Source organism: Fukomys damarensis, unplaced genomic scaffold (genome assembly GCF_012274545.1).
Source record: "Fukomys damarensis isolate Sample0158 unplaced genomic scaffold, DMR_v1.0_HiC HiC_scaffold_7, whole genome shotgun sequence".
Lineage (NCBI taxonomy): Eukaryota > Metazoa > Chordata > Mammalia > Rodentia > Bathyergidae > Fukomys > Fukomys damarensis.
Genome location: NW_022900919.1, coordinates 9,889,709 through 9,907,429, shown reverse-complemented (window position 1 = coordinate 9,907,429; position 17,721 = coordinate 9,889,709). Strand labels below are relative to the sequence as shown.

The window sequence follows — 17,721 nt, the reverse complement described above, 5'->3', positions numbered from 1 at the left end:
CCCTCTCTCTTCACACACAAATATTTATGCTTTGCTATAGTCAGCAGGATGGGATGAGGGAATCCATTAAATACAGGACACATGAGTTATAAGGTTATTTTTTATAATTATCCAAAGAGTCAAATGCAAGGAGTGCAAGAGATTGACCACACAGTAGAAGCCCAAAACATTCAGCTGAGGGCCTAGATGCAAGCAGTGTCCCACCCAAATCCAGCCAAAGGCTTAGAGTCCAAGGCAATGTCCTTCTCGAGTCCAGCCAGTGACCTACAGCCCATGGCAATGTCCCATGCTTTTCCATATCGAGGATATGCACCAGGAAAACCCAAAGGCCAGTGGGGGAAGCCAGAAAATCTATGCTCATGAGATGAAGGATCTGAGCTACCAAACTGAGAGGTCCACATTGGAGCCAGGAAGCCACGGTGAAGGTCAGAGCTCCCCTGATGAAAAAAGAAGCCATTCCCAGCAATAGCGAGGTCCTGAGCTCCTCCTCTGATGAGAACAGCCTACTTCACATCAGGAAAACCATCTGCAGCAAGCTTCTCCTAGAAAATCAACGGGCCAACATCTTCCTCCCCAGTTCTCTCTTTATGGCTACTGATAACAATCTTCAGGTGGGTCCTCCATGCCCACACCACGCTGATTCAGTTCAGCTGGGGGTTACACACTGACCATTGGTCCACTACATGCTGCCTGCCCCTGAACTTCTCAATAGCATTTTAAAACAATTTTGTTTAAAACTATATTTAGTGCTGTTACTAACATAGCTGCTTAAATATTGTTTACAGATAGAGAAGAAATGTTCTAAATATTCTTTCTACTTCAGAGGTTTCTTCAACTCCTTGTTTTTACTTTTCCCCTGAAGTTAGTAAGTACAGTACTTTTTTCTTAGTCTCCTATGAACCTCTCAAAGCATTTTATCCCAGACTCTCATATATTTCAGGTAAGAGCATCATACGCTTTTAAGAAAGCACACATTCCTGCAGAACCCTCAGGCTTCTGATCCCATATTGAACAGTGCACTCTCCAAGCTTCCTGACACAGCTATCCTCAGGGATTTACCTGTCCCGGTTCAGTATGTCAATGATGTCCCCATTTTCTCTTCTGTCCTGAATTATTTCCTTATTTAGAAAGAGCATATCATCTGGTAGGTTGCTGAGAATGAAGCATGGAAGAAAGTACTTAGACAACTTTTAGACCCAAATGTCTGTGATTTACCTCCCACAACTGAGCATTCATATATCCTATTCTTACTGAAAAGTCTATTCATCCAGAGTCGCAAAAACCTTCTTTCTGTTTCTTCTCTTCAGCCTTGTTTTTTTGAAATAGAGAAAGACTTTCAAGTTATTTATTCTCTGTATGTGTATGTGATCTATTCCTTCCATATGAGAGTTTTAAAACCTTTATGCCAGAAATACTGGAATGTCAGGATACAGTGAATGCTGGACTTCTCTCATTCATTAATTTGGATTCTCAGTAGGATCATTTCACTCTAGGAACACTTACTTGCTTCTCAAAGAGTCACTTATTTACTTCATAATTTTCATTTCATTGTATTTGTTTTCTCTAGAAATCTTACTAGTTGAATACTGAGCCTCTTCAATTTCATATATAATTTAATTTTAAGCAGTTCATTTTTGCTTGATTTCGTTGCATTATTTTCATAAGGCAAAATCCAATGCAGTGGTGTTAAGGATACAGCTGGGTAAGTCTGCCGAATGCAAATGCCAGTGTTACTGCCTGTGTTTTACATGTAGAACATTTCCCTCACCTGGTCTGGAAAGCACCCACTCATTCTCTGTAGCCACCCAGTCCCATCATTTCTATCCCCAAAGATTAGTTTTGTCTGATCTTGAACTTGATATAATCATACAGTGTATTTTAGGGGTTATTTGTTTAGCACTTAAGCCAGTTGCTAAAATTTAATTTTGGCTAAAACATTTTTAATTTGCCAAGATTTCCTCTTTATTCTCAAAATGATTATTTTCATCTCAAATTGTTCTTGAGTCATTGTTGTGACATCTACTTTTTAAGGATATGAATCATTTTCTGTGGAAGAGCTTTCTTTTCTGCTTTGTGCTCTTTGGCTTGCCCTCCGTTTGGAGGATTTTCCCAAATGTCTTTTCATTCTTTGTTGTCCATTTTCTTTAACATGAAATACAGGTTGATTAAAAGATCAAAGATACCTACGGGAAAGAAGGCACTGCTGACTTACAAGATGCACTTACAAGCAGTAGAGGAGTAATACAATTATATCACTGTTGAATTTGATCTAAAAATATTCCTCAAATAGTGGGCTTATTCTCCAGCTTAGCACTATTAAAGGTGGTAGAAACTAAGAGATGGGATGCAGTCAGAGGTCTTCCTGTGACAGATTGATCCTAGCTACTTCTCTTCACATCCTGGCCAGGAGGTGCAGGACTTTACCATGCACCCTTTGTCATGATATTCTGCCATAGGTGCAAAGCAAGAGGGCCAATTAGTCATACACTAAAACCTCCAAAAATGGGAAGAAAAAAAAAATCAACATTTCCTCTGTCAATTATCGCAAGTATGTGTTGCAGTAAAAAAAAAAAATTAATACAGGAAGTGAATATCCTTGTTCACTCAAGTGGAATAAACTATCTTCTGGCACTGTGAAAACTAAGAAGGACACTGAAGGTCTGTGTAAATCAAAGCTCAACCAGGAAACCAAATCCAGTAGGCAACATGGATATAAGGATGGAGAGTGATGTATAGGTTTGCATCTATATCTATTTTTACCTGCACTTACATGCATATCTGTAAAGAGATGCACTGCCTGGCACAGTTGTGAGTCTGGCTAAGCAAGTCTCAAGTTTGCATATCAGGCAGCCTAGTAAATTCAGATCTCAACCAGACTGGAAACCCATGGATGCCAGCTGAACTTTTGTTCACCTACTTTAATCAAGAAGCAAGATTTAGCAGACAGAGAAAGCAATGGCTAGATCTAGAATCTGCCTGAAGCTTCTGGGTCTGTAAAAGGCCCAATTAAGCTCCCTTGGAGAGCTTACCAGAGAAGGTTATATAAAGCAATCTTTTTACTAATCTGGAGTCAACTGGTTAAATATTTCATTCGTGTCTTCAGAATAGCTTCCCAACATCAGGGTCAACAACTGCAGGCTGTGGAAGTGCTACATGACTGCTGCCTCCCATCTTCCCTGCAGCTTTACCTAGGTAGCTAACCCAAATAAGAAGCACACATTGCTTCCATTCAACCTACAAAGGCAACTAGAATTGCTTCCTTCATATAAATGAAAAAGAGGATTCTAGTGAGAAATTAGCTGACACCAAGTAACACAACCAACCATAGACAGACTTCAAACAATTAATAATGCATCACCTCATCTTCAAGAAATGTTGGCAGCATCTTTTAAAAGAAACTAGGCAATTCTTAAAAGTATTTTGGAGGTATTCTCGCTCTTTTCGTGGTTTTCTTGGAAAGTTGAAACTATATTTCCTGGTTACATTATGTACTTCATCCTTAAGCGGTTGACAGAGTAGAAAATTGGGAAGTCTTGTTAAATAAATCCATCCAATCATTGAATGTCAACTTGCAGTGTTGTCCTATATGATACAGAATATAATAAAAATTAATTAGGATTACATTGGGATGTTTCTCTCATAGTCAAAAGGATACAAAGTTAGGGAGATTCCTTTTATTCTAGATATTAGTCCTCTGAGGAGTAGTTGGCAATTTTTTTTCCCATTTTATAGATTGTCTCTTCACTCTGTTGATTAATTCCTTTGTTGTAGAAAACCTTTTTCTTCTGATATAATCCCATTTATTGATTCTTGCTATCTCTTGTGCAAATGCATTTCTGTTTTTGGAAAATCTTTTCCTAGTCCTATGTCTTCAAATATTTTACCTATTTCATCACTAGAAGGTTTAATGTTTCTGTTTGAATGTTTAGATCTTTGATCCATTTTGATTTTAATTTTGTATATGGTGAGAGATAAGGATCCAATTTCATATTTCTGCAAACATATAACCACTTTTCCCAACAGCACCTATTGAACATGCCATCTTTCCTCCTACATAGACTTTTGACCCGTTGTCAAAGAACAAATAGTTGAATATGTCTGGTGAGATTTCTGTACCCTCAATTACGTTTTGTTGATCCACATGTGTTTTTTTGATCCAGTACCATGCCATTTTTATCACTATTGCTTTGTACTATATCTTAAGTCAGGTATTGTTATACCAGTTGCTTCGCTCTTAGCCCAAAATTACTTTTGCTATTCTGTGTTTCTTCAAGCTCCATATGAATTTTAAGGTTGTTTTCTCTAGATCTGTAAAGTTTGCTGTTAATATTTTGATTGGGACTGCACTCAATCTGTATAACAATGAAAATATGTAGAATACTGAGAACTCAGAAAGATTAAACTACCTAAAATTAAAGACCCAGTGAAGAAATGGCCAAGAGAAATGAGCAGAGACTTCACAGAGGGGAAAAATACAAATGGTCAATGGATGTATAAAAAAATCTTCAAAATCTCTGGCTACTAGAGAAATGAAAATTAAGACAATGGTATGAGTCCATTTTACTTTGTAAAGAATGGCAATAATTAGGAAATCAAATAAATTCTGGTGTGGATGTGGTGAAAAAGGAGCCCTCCTGCATTGTTGGTAGGAATGCAAACTAGTACAATTATTATGTAAATCATTACGGAGATTTCTTAAAGAACTAAAAGTAGAAATTTCATACTACCCAGCTCTCCCACTGCTAAGTATCCTCTCTAAAGAGTACAAGCCATCATACTACAGTTATACATGTATACCTATGTCTATAAAAGCACAATTTGTAATAGCTAAATCATGGAAGCAGCCTGTATACCCATCAACAGATGACTGGATAAAGAAAATGTAGTGTCTATATATGGTGGGATACTACTGACTTATAAAGAATGATATATTGGAGACGTTTGTAGAAAAATGGATGCCCCTGGAAAATATAATGTTGAGTGAAATAAACCAGGCACTCAAGCTTAAATATCATATGTTACTTCTCATTTGAATGGGGCAAAGTACAAACAAAGAAAATGATAAAAGATGGTTAGAAAGGGTCAATGGGCTGGATCTCTTGCCATAGGGAAGTGGTCCAAGGGAACAAGGGTAAGAAGAGGGGAGGAGAGGAAGGGGAAATGAGAGGAATAAAGATATACCATGTACAAGAACCTAATAGCCCCAATTAATGTAAACACTGTATGCCATAACATGAGCTAAAACAAATAACATCAACAAGTATGAAAAAGTGGATAGGGAAACAGGAGAAGGAGGGAGAAGAGGGGAGGGATTTTAAAAAAGAGAAACAAGCTGGGATATATACATGTAACTGTACTCCCCAAGATGATTGTTAATTGCGTGAATTGCAAACATGCACTAATACAATTTTTTTTAATTATGAAAAAGTTACAGGAATAAGATGGCCACAATGTACACTTAAACGCATGTCTCACAATACAGTGCTGAGTCTACTGCTAGAGAATCTAGCCATGCAAACCTAAATATTTTAAATCTCAGAATGAAATGCTTCCAAAATGTTATTAGATGAGAGTCCCTATAAATTGAAATCTGATATTGCCAAGTGTCTTTTTTGGAATCCTTAGTTTTAGAGCAGCAAATGAATAATTGAATGCTATTACTCAGTGACCCAGATTGTCACAGGCCCTACAAAAAAAGAAAAGATTATAAATATAACTACTTAGATACTTCATTCAAAAGATGACAACAAAAACCACCGGTAAGAACCTCAGAAGAGTGTTTAGGACTGCATTACCATTTGAGAAGGCTGTAAAAGACTAGATTATGGGTGGATCCCAAAGAATAATAAAAACGTGTTCAGATAATTTGCCATGAAACTTTATAGTTCCCTACCACTTTGGTTGCAATGTAAATCCCCACCCTACTGATACAGTCTTGGCCATGTAAATCACATTGGCCAGCAGAATGTCAGCAATGCAGTCAGAATGTCAGTGGTAGCAACAAGTACAAATACACACATCCTTGGCCTCTTGTGCTGCCACTTTCACATTGAGAAAAGCATGTCATAGGTAGTGTATTAATCAGCTTTCTCATTGCTTGGACAAAATAACACCCAAAACTTAAAGGACAAGTTGAATTTAGCTTATGGATTCTGAGACTTCATTTTGTAGTTTACTGGCTCCAAGGCAGAAATATCATGGAAGAGGGTGGGGTCAAAAAAAAAAACTACTTTTTTTCATGGCGGCTGGGAAGCAGAGTATGGGGAAGAGCATAGGCGAGAGATACACCTGTGGGGCCAAACCACCAGTGATCTCCCTGCTCTGTGTAGGTCCTGCCTCCCAATAACACATTCAGCGATGAATGTAGTGTTCCTGTGATCCAGTTATTTCTCCAGAAGTCTCTTCACTCAGCCACACTGACAATTCAGATTACTAACACAGGTGGTCACTGGTCCTTCTTTCTGGAGAATGGGACTGCAGGAGAACACCAGACTTGCTGTAAATGAGAAATAAGTGTCGTTCTCAGCCACGGAGTCTGGGGCAATTTATTACACAGCACAATTGCAGCAGTAAGTGGAAAGGGAAAAGGCTCAGACCCGTGACTCTTAGAACTTCAGCCCTTGGGTTTTTATGGGATTCCATTCATCATTCCTTATCATAAATCACTGCATCTGTGAAAACTTTTGTGTATCTCTCGGCACCAAAATTATTTTAAACTAAAAGAATAAGACAGAGCATTTCTTTCCCCCAAAATTTACTAACTTAGAAATCAAAGGATGAGGAGTAATTGAGATAACGATAGAATGAAAAATGATAAATCTTAATTTTTGTGGTACGAATTACCTTCTCATGGCAGGAAAGTTAATTTAAAACAGAGAAATTTCATTTTTTAAGGAAATATAGATATTTTAATACAACTTTTAAAGATACAAATAGAAGTAATATCTGTGAGATATTCTCTTTTGATCCCCTCAGTGCTCCCTTCCTAAAAATGTAAAAAGGTGCTGTTTGTCTGAAGTCTCTACTTTTTGCAGTGATGCTTATAGCAAATATTTATAGTTTTGCCTACAAAATATAGTTTTCATATGGAAACATGCTAAAGATAGGAATAGAGATAATTAGAATGAAACACACAATCTAGAATTTTAAGATTATTGAATTATTATAATTAATGTTTATAGATCTCAAAAAGAATGTTTTGCAAATAAATCAGAGCAAAGAAGATAATCACTTCTTCAATAAAATACTGACTCATCAAATATTGCAATATTATTTATCTTGACAGTGCAAATGCAAAAAGAAACAACTGAAGAAAGAGAAGCTATAATTTCAAAGATATATTAATACCTGGAATCAGTATTCCTTATTTCATGAGTATTTCCAGCTAATGAGAAGTAAGATACCTTTTAAAACATACACTGTTGGGATATATTTACATTTATGAATATTTTATGTATATTTATAAGTGTCAAACCAGGCAATCTAGAATTAAATTTCATGTTTTCTATGCATAAGCTCTTACTATAATTTGTAATATTTACTTTCCACCATCTGTTTTTTTCTTAGTATCATAAATTATTTGTAAAATGAATCAAACACAAATAAAATATCATTAAAATGGTCCGAGCTAGTAAAGGATATTTTTTTTTCCTTTTCTATTCTAACTAGCCTAGATAGTCTCTTCAGCACATTTTTTAATAGAGATAGGCATAGAAAAATAACAAAACAGGAAACAAAATATAGTAGATAGGATAAACAAGCAAAATGTATATTTGGAGAGAAAGTGAATGAAAAATAAAATTCACAACTGCAAAGGGACATATACAAGAGTGTCTGTAGCATTAGTACTACAAAAGCAAAACGTCTCAGTATAACAATTACCCAGAAAATACATTGATGCGTTATCCTACATCAGCACAGTAGAATGCAGGATTAATTTTTAGAAGTAGAATATCTTTACTGATTTACTCTAATCAACATTTAGGTCAAAACTGAAGAAAGATGAGTACAAATTTAAACAAAATTGGTATCTGCCACCAAAGTAGGATAAGAATGGCTACTGAATAAGGAATCTATAATATTCATCTAAAATAATGATTTATAGAATGTAATCACTCAAAGAATCAACACACGTACCTGGAACATCTAACATATACAACTGAAAATTTTACAAATTTAATAGGTACAATAAAATAAATGTGGCCCCTTAAAGTTCTCTGTTCTCTCTATATTCACAGAATCATCAAAGAACTGCTGTAGAATGTTCTAATTTTCTCTCCAATATTGTCTTGCCAGCACCATAAAGTATTAACTAATGTTGCATATTAAGGTACAAAGAGTCCTGCTTCTGTTGAACAAAAATTATGAAATTACAAAAAAAAATCACAAAGAAGGCTATATTTGTTTCCATTTCTCCTGAGACAATCTCCTAGACTATTGTTGTAGACAAATGAAATCTTCAACAATAAACATTTTTTGTTTGTTTGTTTGCTTGTTTTTTTGTACCAGGGATCAAACTCAGGACATTGCAATTGTGAGGCAGGTGGTAAATTTAATGTAGCGGGGTAAAATCCTGAGCTAAATCCCCAGCCCAACAATAAACATATTTTGTAAAGGCTGGAGCTGAAAGTGTCTCACAAGATATTTCACTCTTATATCTGAACTTTCACATTAGAATAAAAATCTTCAAAAATTTTACTGAAGAATTCAGAAATAATCATTAGACTAATATATAGCTGCACAAAGCTATTTTACAAAGAATACAAAAATACAGAATTTTTATCAAGCTTAATATCATTAGTCTTCTCTTTCCTTCGTTCTACAGATAAACAATCAGAGACTCAAAGATGTTCAGTGGCTTAAGGATCTCAGGTTATTGGAAATAAAGATGAAATTTAAAACCAGTTCTTTTGATAATGAGAGCAGTTATCTTCCCAGAATACTAGGGTAGATATTTGTATCACCTAGTGTGTTTTTGCCTGCATACATAGATAACCCAGGAAAAGGAACATTTAAAAATGACATAAGATTTCTGATTCTGTCCAACATGAAATAACTGACAAAATTTACCCTGCTGCATTGAACAGTAATATAATTGGACACGTTATATCCAACACCAGATTCAGGAGAACAGATATAGGCAGCACAGAGATTCCTGAGAGAAAAGAAACCAATGAGGCAAAGCCTTTGGATTCCCCCAGGTCTTAGCTTGGAGAAATCTATGGAGCTGCAGTACAGAGGCAAGGGAACCCATGAGGCAAAGCCTCAAACTCTAGGGAGACCACGGCAGGCAGCCAGAGATGGCAGGGTTGTGCACCACAGAAGAGCTCCTGACACCAGCTAGGAGCCACTCGAGTAAGTAACGAAATGCTTCAGTGTGTGAGTGTGAAGAAAGACCTATCAGGAAAGGTACCACCTGAAGGTAGACCTGGAAACAATCCCTAGAGATGACAGAGTTCTTGCTGTCACTGTCAGTACAGGGAATTTGCTAATTCAAAAGGAATCAGGCTCTGAAAAACTCTGAACATTATTGCCTCCGGATTAAGGTAAACTTGTTGCTGTAATAATGATGCTTGGGTCCCACATAACACAGTTTCACAGCAAGCCACAGCGGAACAAAGTTTTTCCAAGTAACAAGGGTGAACAACTACCCTAGAGTTTCCACGAATGGATGGGCAAGATTTCTGAATGCAAGATGTTTAGATATAAAACTGGGAAACTCCCCAAAAATTGAATAAGGTGATCATTCAAAAAATGTTATGATATTTGCAGAATAAAGACATATCCAGAAATGACTGAGGAAAGTTTCATGAAATCTGTAATTTAATAAAATACCAAGAAGCAAAACATGATGATGATGAGGAGGAGGCGGAGGAAGAAGAGGAGGAACAGGAGGATGAGAAAAATAAATCTGTAGAAATGCTCCCCAGAAATGACACAGAAGATAGAATATATTATAAGTCATTATAACTATATTTTATATAGGAAGGTAAGAAAAATTGTGCATTCTAAAAAGGGATGTGAAACATAAGAATTTCCAGAGGAAAAAAGACAATGTATGCATTTATTAATGCAGTAAACTGCATGAATAACAGATACTGAAAAGGAAAAGATTAATGAACTTGAAAACCCAAGATAACCCCAAGTTTTGTCACACACACACAAACACACACACACACACACGCACACACACGCTTACCACCTGAGGCTCATAAAGCAAGGTACAGAATGACTTCCAGCTCTGTAGATGTAATTTACATGTACTGGAAGCCCTTGAGAGAAAGGAGCAAAGAGTAACTGAAAAATTATTTGAAAATATGTCTGAAAATTTTCCAAATTTGATGAAAACTATACAGTCACACATCAAAGAATCTCAGAAGAATCTAGGTTAAAAGAATACTACAAAAATACATCATCATCAAATTTCTCTTTAGGAAACCTAACCTCCACAAATAATCTCAATAAATCTTAAAAGCATTCAGAAGAAGAACAGACATATTATTTACAGAGGAATAAAGATATAAATAAAAGTACATTTGTTGGAAACAACTCAAGCCATTACTCAGAAAAATATTATTATCAACGTACGGAAAGGGCGAAAAATGTGTCAACCTCAAATTATGCCCCAGCCAAAAAATTCATGCATGAAGGCAAAATATGGCATTTTTCATATGTGCAAAAGCTGAAAGAATTCAGCAGGCGCAGGTTGTGCTACAGTGTTAAAAGAAATCTTTCAGGAAAGGAAAATGGAAACTGAGGGAAGGAAATATGAGGCCACACAGATAAACAGACACCAGAAATAGCAACTACATGAGTGAAAATAAAATACTATTTTTCTCTTTTGTTTAAAGTGAAAATTTGAATATACTGTATAATCCTCAAAAGAAGTAATCACTTAAAAGTAATGACTTTGGAAGTAATCACCATACGAAGAAGTAAAATACACAACAATAGTACAAAGTACAGGAAATGGAAGCATAGCATAGTAAAGCCTTGTAATGTATTTCAACAGGAATAGTTTGGGTATCTGATAATATGATATTGAAGACAGATGATGATAAGTTTAGAAATGTATGTCATAAACTCAAAAACAACCACTAACAAATGATACAGAGAAAGCTCATAAACTAACAATGAATATGAAAAAGACTCACATCATATTGTATACCCAAAATGTACTGATAAACAATGTAAAAAAAAAAAACTTGAAAAAGTAATTTCAAAGAATGTTGACAGAGAGGCAAAAGGAAAAAAGAACACAGTACATAAAACCATAAGAATATGGCATATGGAAAATAAACTGTATAAATAATCATTACCTTTAAATAGTAAAAAAAAACTAATTAAAAACTGGAAATGGCCATTTTGAATAAAAATAACAAGAGTCAATTATTTGCAACCTATGGGAAAAGAACTTAAAATATGAGTATAAATACATAACAAGGCAAAAAGAAAAATAATGTAGAAAATATATATTCTGCTAACAGCAAAAAATTGATTCTATCATATCAAAAGAAGCAAATATCATGGCAAAAATATTACTATAAATAGAGGAGAGCATTTCTTGATGATAAATTGGCCAATTCAACAACAGTACATTAAAATACTAAATGTTTACATATATAATAAGAGCTTTAAAATACAAGAATCAAAAATTGATAGAACTTTGAGAAATATTCAAAGCCCACAATTATAGTTGAATATTTCATCACCTTTCCTCAGTCTGTGATGGAACAATTAGACATAAAATCAGTCAACAACATTGTCAAAACACTTGACCCAACTAACACTTTTAAAAACACTATCCAAAAACACTACAAAATACATTCAAATTCATACAAAACATTTACCAAGATAGTTTAGTTTGCAGGCCATAACCCAAGTTTGAATAAAATATAAAAAAAAATAAAACCATGCAAAAGACATTCTCCATCAATGATAGATATAAATTAGAAATTGCTAAAAGAAAGATATATAGGTAGCCCTGAAATATTTGTAAATGAAGTGGCATATATCAAAATAATCTGTTTAAAAAATATAAAAGGAAAAGTGAATGTATGTTGAACAGGATTAAAATAAAAATAATTCCAAAAATTTTCAGGATGCTTCTAAAGCAGTAATTAAGGGAATTTTATAGTAATAAACACTTTACGTTAAAAAGAAGAAAGACATCAAATTAATGATATCAGCTTCCATACTGAGAAAAAGAAAAGAAGGAAAATAATAAACACCAAAATATACATAAGTAAAGTGGATAGCAATCATATAGAGAAATGAATGAATCCAAACCTAACTTTTTGTAGAAATATATAAAACAGACAATCTTCTAGGTATCCTGGACATTATGAAAAGGAGAGAAAATGTAAACTATAAATATCAGGAATGTTATACAGGTATCATATACTACAGAAATACTATGAACAACATTGTGCCAATAAAATTCACAACTTAGATGTAACTAGTCAGTTCTTGAAAAGATACAAACTACTAATTTCATTCAATAAATAGATCATATAAATGGCCTCATACTTGTTGCAGATATTAAATGTGTGGCTAAGAACAATTTTTCTGTAAAGAAAATACTGGGTTGAGATCACTTCATTAGTGAATATTACTGAATATTTACAGAAGACATAATATTAATTGTGCACAAGCTCTTTCAGAATGCCAAGGAGGAGGCAGCACTTTCCAATGTATTCTGTGAGGGCCAGGGATTAAGCTCAGGGGTTCTGCCCCCCTACACTGCAAGTGCAAGGACCCAAGTTTGATCCCGGGTACAAAAAAAAAAGTTTACCAATGTATTCTGTGAACCCAATATTACACAAATGCCAAGTGCTGACAAATAAACCATAAGAAAAGAATACCAGAGAAAAATAGCCTTCTTGTACATAAAACACAAATGCTAGGCAATATTTCATTAGATTGAACAGATTTAATGCATTCTAACCAGGTGAGATTTATTCTTTTAAAAAGTTGCTTTGATGCTCAACGGTCAATCAGTATAATACCATATTAACAAACCAAATCGCTAAACTAGAGTATGACCATTTCAATGCATGCACACGTTTGGATCCCTTTCTCAGCACTGAGATATAATACCTGACACCCAATTAAAGGAGAAGAGGTTTATTTGGGCTCACAGTTTGTAGAGGTTTCAGCCCTTAGTCAACTGGCTCCAAAACAGGATGGCATGGCAGAGGGACATCGCAGAAGACCAATTTATGGCATGAGGGTCAGGAAGCAGACCATGCATCGAGGGAGGAGGAGGTTCACATAACCTCCAGGCCGCCCCCACCATGACCCATCTCTTCCCACAAGGTCACGCCTCTCAACATCACACTCAGCTGCAAACTCACCACGGACTAATCCGTTGATAAATATCATACCTTCAAGGTCCGATTTACCCCAAAGCCCCATCTATGAGTGCATGAGGCTTTCAGGGGAGGTCTAGATATAAACTGTAACAACGCATAAGCCTATGATAAAGTTCAATATATATTTCCAATACAAAATTTTAGCTAACTAGAAACAGAAGGGAAACTCTACATTCTGATAATGGCCATATGAAAAACGTATGGCTAAGGTGATAGCTAATGGTTAAGGACTGCATCTTTTTTACTCTAAGATCCAGAGTAAGACAAAAATGTCTGCTCTTATAATTTGCACTCATATTCTCTCTATACAGGCTATGTAGCCAATTTAATAAGGCATAGAAAAGAAATACAAAGCCTTCCATTGTGAAAAGGAAGAGACAAACTTTGGGCCATTCATAGATCATATACTTGTCCATTTAGAAATTTGATATAACCTATAAATCAGTATATGCAATAATAAGCATAAATAAGTAAGTGGATAAAGGTTGCAGGATAAAAGATTAATATACAAAGCAAAGTTATTATTACATATTACATACAAAGAAGTATACTAGCAATGAAAGATAGGAAAAGGAAATTCCCCAAACAATACTATTACTCACAAAAATCTTATACTTAAAATATTCATATTATTCATATTACTGTATCAGTATAATAGCAATATTGTTACTAGTATAATACTAATTTTAGTATGCATTGGTATATACATATGTGCAAGTAGTCAAATAACATGTTTTAATGTGTTCAGCTTATTGAACACACAGAAGACCCCAAGAGACTCCTGTAAAATTGATTAAAATCTGTATTTTGTATATCAGTTCATCATATTCAGCCTCTCCTGTTACAAATTATTTATTTCTATATTAAATTTTTATGGATATTTATTTCATTACCCTATAAAAAGAGACATAGACTACAAAAAATAAAGTTAAGGTGGATTATTTCTAATGTTAATGTTACTGTTTCACAGAGTTACAATGGTAGTTCTTTACAGTGCTGACGTCTGTGCTCGACTTCTTATTTTGTGGATTCCAGATATCTAGCAAAGTTCAAGCATTGTATTATAGCATAAAAATGCCCAGTGCCAGAAAAGCATAATTTCTTCCAGTGTTCTTTTCTGTAAGAGTAAAATTTCTTGCAGAACTGCCTTCTTTCTTTCACTGGTATACACTTAGCAGATCTCCAAAAACTATTCTGTCTTGCAATTGGTAATAAATTTGCTTTCTTCTTTTGAGTGTTGGTATAGCAAACACTGTTGCGTCCACTTTTGCATTCTTCCTACCTTCAATTAGGGAATACATTTGAAGTGTTAAGGACCAATAACTCTGTCCCAAAATTTGGGTCCCCAATAAATGTGTACTACAATCTCAAAATCCAAATTCAGCTCTCCTCCTTACCTGTAGACAAGAGCTCCCCATGGTTGAACTCCCCTATTGTTTTCCAAAAGCTTTGACTTTCTGCAGAGTTCCAACCATGATCATCATGCATTTACAACCCACAAGTATCTAAGTAAGACATACTTCTGGGAATTTAGGAAAATATGTCAATATGAGAGCGAACAAATGGAGGACTGGACTTACTCTAAAACCATACTGCTTCTCCAAAAATATATTTTATCTTGAGTGCTAGAAAGGCTTTTCTTTCATAGGGATAGTTCTACTCCATCTAACATTTAAACTTATGAAAAAGTAACTCTTAACCAATACCGTTTAATCTTTGTATCCTGTAAACACTTTCTCTCTTTCATTAATAAGAGATTAAAACTTCCCAGCAGCTGTATATGGAGTTATTCTATAACGAGGCTTATCCATCATCTTTCCATAAATCTCCTATCTATTTCTTTCCAATCTATTTCAGCTGAACAATTTTGAAAACCCAGATGCCTGGGATAGCATGCATTGTGACAACTTTGGCCCCAGGAACTGGCCGTGGTGTTTGTAACCCAGAAGGTTTCAAAGAATTCTCCAGGGCTTTCTCTCTATCAGTGACCCTAATTGCATCCTCTTGTATCACCATAAAGCATAATTAAGGGAAAGGGGGCATTTGTTCACAAGCTAGAGCATTTGCCATACTGCCTGGGAGGGAGAAGCTGATCCGACAGAATGACAACATGATCTGCTTCATATTTTTATACAGTGCTCTAAACTAGCGATCCTTAAATCATGTTTGAAGTCTGGAAATTAAGGATGGATAACAGTCTCCCAGTTGCCCTTCACAATCGTAATTCAGCCTGAGGAGTTAATAAGCCACCTCAATACCAATCCCCCCAACCCTGAACAGACATTTTTTTCTGCATGGATGAACACAAAGAAATAATCAGATAGAAGATTTTTCTTCTAAATTAGGCCCCTTGTTTGTAAACTGAAAGAGTGCTAATGCAGCTCAGACCCGACTGCGCACCACACATGCCCATTCTGCTCAAGCCTCTTACAAACAGAGGGAGAATGGGGGGTTTTGTTCTATTCTGCAAGCTCCTGTGTGAGAGGCCATTCAGGCAATCTGGCCCCTCTCCCTCACTCTCTCAGCCCCCCGAGTCTCTCTGTCTCACACACTCCCTCTTTTCTCTATAATGCCAGCATTAGAGGCAGGCGAGCCACGGGCTGGAAGTGAGCTTTGATGTCGACCTCTTGCTGCTCCTGATAGACCTGCATTGGGGGCCAAGGAGCGGAGCAGGGAGGGCATTGTGGGAGAGAGAGGATGAAAGGAAGGAAGACAGGGGCTGAGGATGTGGACAGATTCCTGCCTGTTCCAATAGAGGCTTCAGGAAACAAAACGCCAAGCCTGGTGATTCCAGGGGTTACGAAGCAGCTAAACTTTAGAAGTGACCATTAGAAGTACTTTTGAACATAAAGAATCAAATTATTGTTCAAGCTTTTGGTTGAAAAGTTTAAAATGAAAGAGAAATAAAGTGAAACGAGCCCCAGACAGGGCCAAGGAGATCAGCATGTTCAGATTACATCCTAATGAGGCTGCTGGGTACAGGGTGCTGGGAGCCCAGCACATGGACAGGTTGGAGTGGCAGCCTCAGGTACACTTGCTGCCCTTCAACTTCGGCTAAACTGTTTGGATGACTTGTGCCAGATGTCAGAAATAAGCCTCGGGCTGTCACAGTAAGGTTATAGCAGGGACACAGGCAGGCAGCATGTGAGAATGTCCTGTTGGCAGTCTACTCTGGTCTGCCCTGGACCAGCAAGGTGAAGGTCATCCCAAAGAGGGGAGCGCACGAGGGGTCCTGTGCCCCGCACGCATTCTTGCCATCCGATGGCCACTTCCTTTAGACCGAAACGTTTCTACAGCTCCATCTGGATCACAAGGGTTTTCATTACCAGGTTGTCAGAGTAGATCCGATCTGACCTTGTTCTCCTCCACCTGACACCTGTTTCCTCCTCCTACAACCAACTGTTTGGTTAAGTGCATAAAGGAACAAGGACTTGACCACATCACTGATTTCCCAACAGCATAGTGTCGATTCTCTGGCACATTTAGAACAGTAGAATGAAAATGAGAAATGTAACACTAAACCTCTTCTTTTGTACTTTTATTACCTCCCACAATGTGCAATCTATAATATATGCAATATACTATATGCAATATACTATATATATATATATATATATATATATATATATACACACACACACACACACACACACACACACTTATAGTTATTCCTTGATAGCCACAATGGGTTGGCCCCCAAGATACCAAATTCTTCCTATACTCCAGTCCCCCATGAAAAATGTCACAGTAGTTGTACATAACCTAGGCACATCCCTTTATATTCTTTATGTCACCTCTAGACTACTTACGAAAACTAATACCATATAAATGTTATGTGAAGAGTTGTTATTTTGAAAGTAAAAGTGTCTGTACAGGTTCAGGGCAGACACAAATCATTTCTCAAAGTTTCCGTCCATTGTTGATAGAATCCATCAAGGTGAAGCCCATGGCTATGAAGGCCCAACTGTAGGGCATAATCAAGCAGTAATTTGTTCAGGTTTTACCATGTGCAAAACACATGTTTAAATTCAGAAATTTAAAAGGATGGTCGGTTTACTCAATAGGAACAATCTGTGACAGCCCTTTATAATAACTATTTCCTATTATTAAAATTAGATCTTTTAAAGGATCCAATTTTCTCAAGTACATAAAGGAAAGAAAAAGAAAGAAGTCCTATAATTTCTCAGTTTCACCTATTCTTTCATCTTTGGTTGGCGTGAGCGCCAGCTACCTAAGATCGACGGGTTGCTGTGTCATGTGGGTCAGAGTATTCCTGCGAGCTGTTTGCTCCCTGGATAGGTCAGGAGCTACCTTCTCTGCCTGGTGTCACTCGAACCGTCATGTAGGA

At 36.2% G+C, this 17,721-nt stretch overlaps 1 long non-coding RNA gene across 1 annotated transcript; it reads right to left on the bottom strand.

The window, feature by feature from the left end:
- Positions 1-614: 614 nt before the first annotated feature.
- Positions 615-16,763, bottom strand: LOC117285204. The gene is made up of 3 exons (XR_004516177.1): positions 16,700-16,763; positions 3,359-3,582; positions 615-2,183 (listed from the first exon to the last, which is right to left on the bottom strand). It is a non-coding gene; the product is annotated as an uncharacterized LOC117285204 (long non-coding RNA).
- Positions 16,764-17,721: the final 958 nt, after the last annotated feature.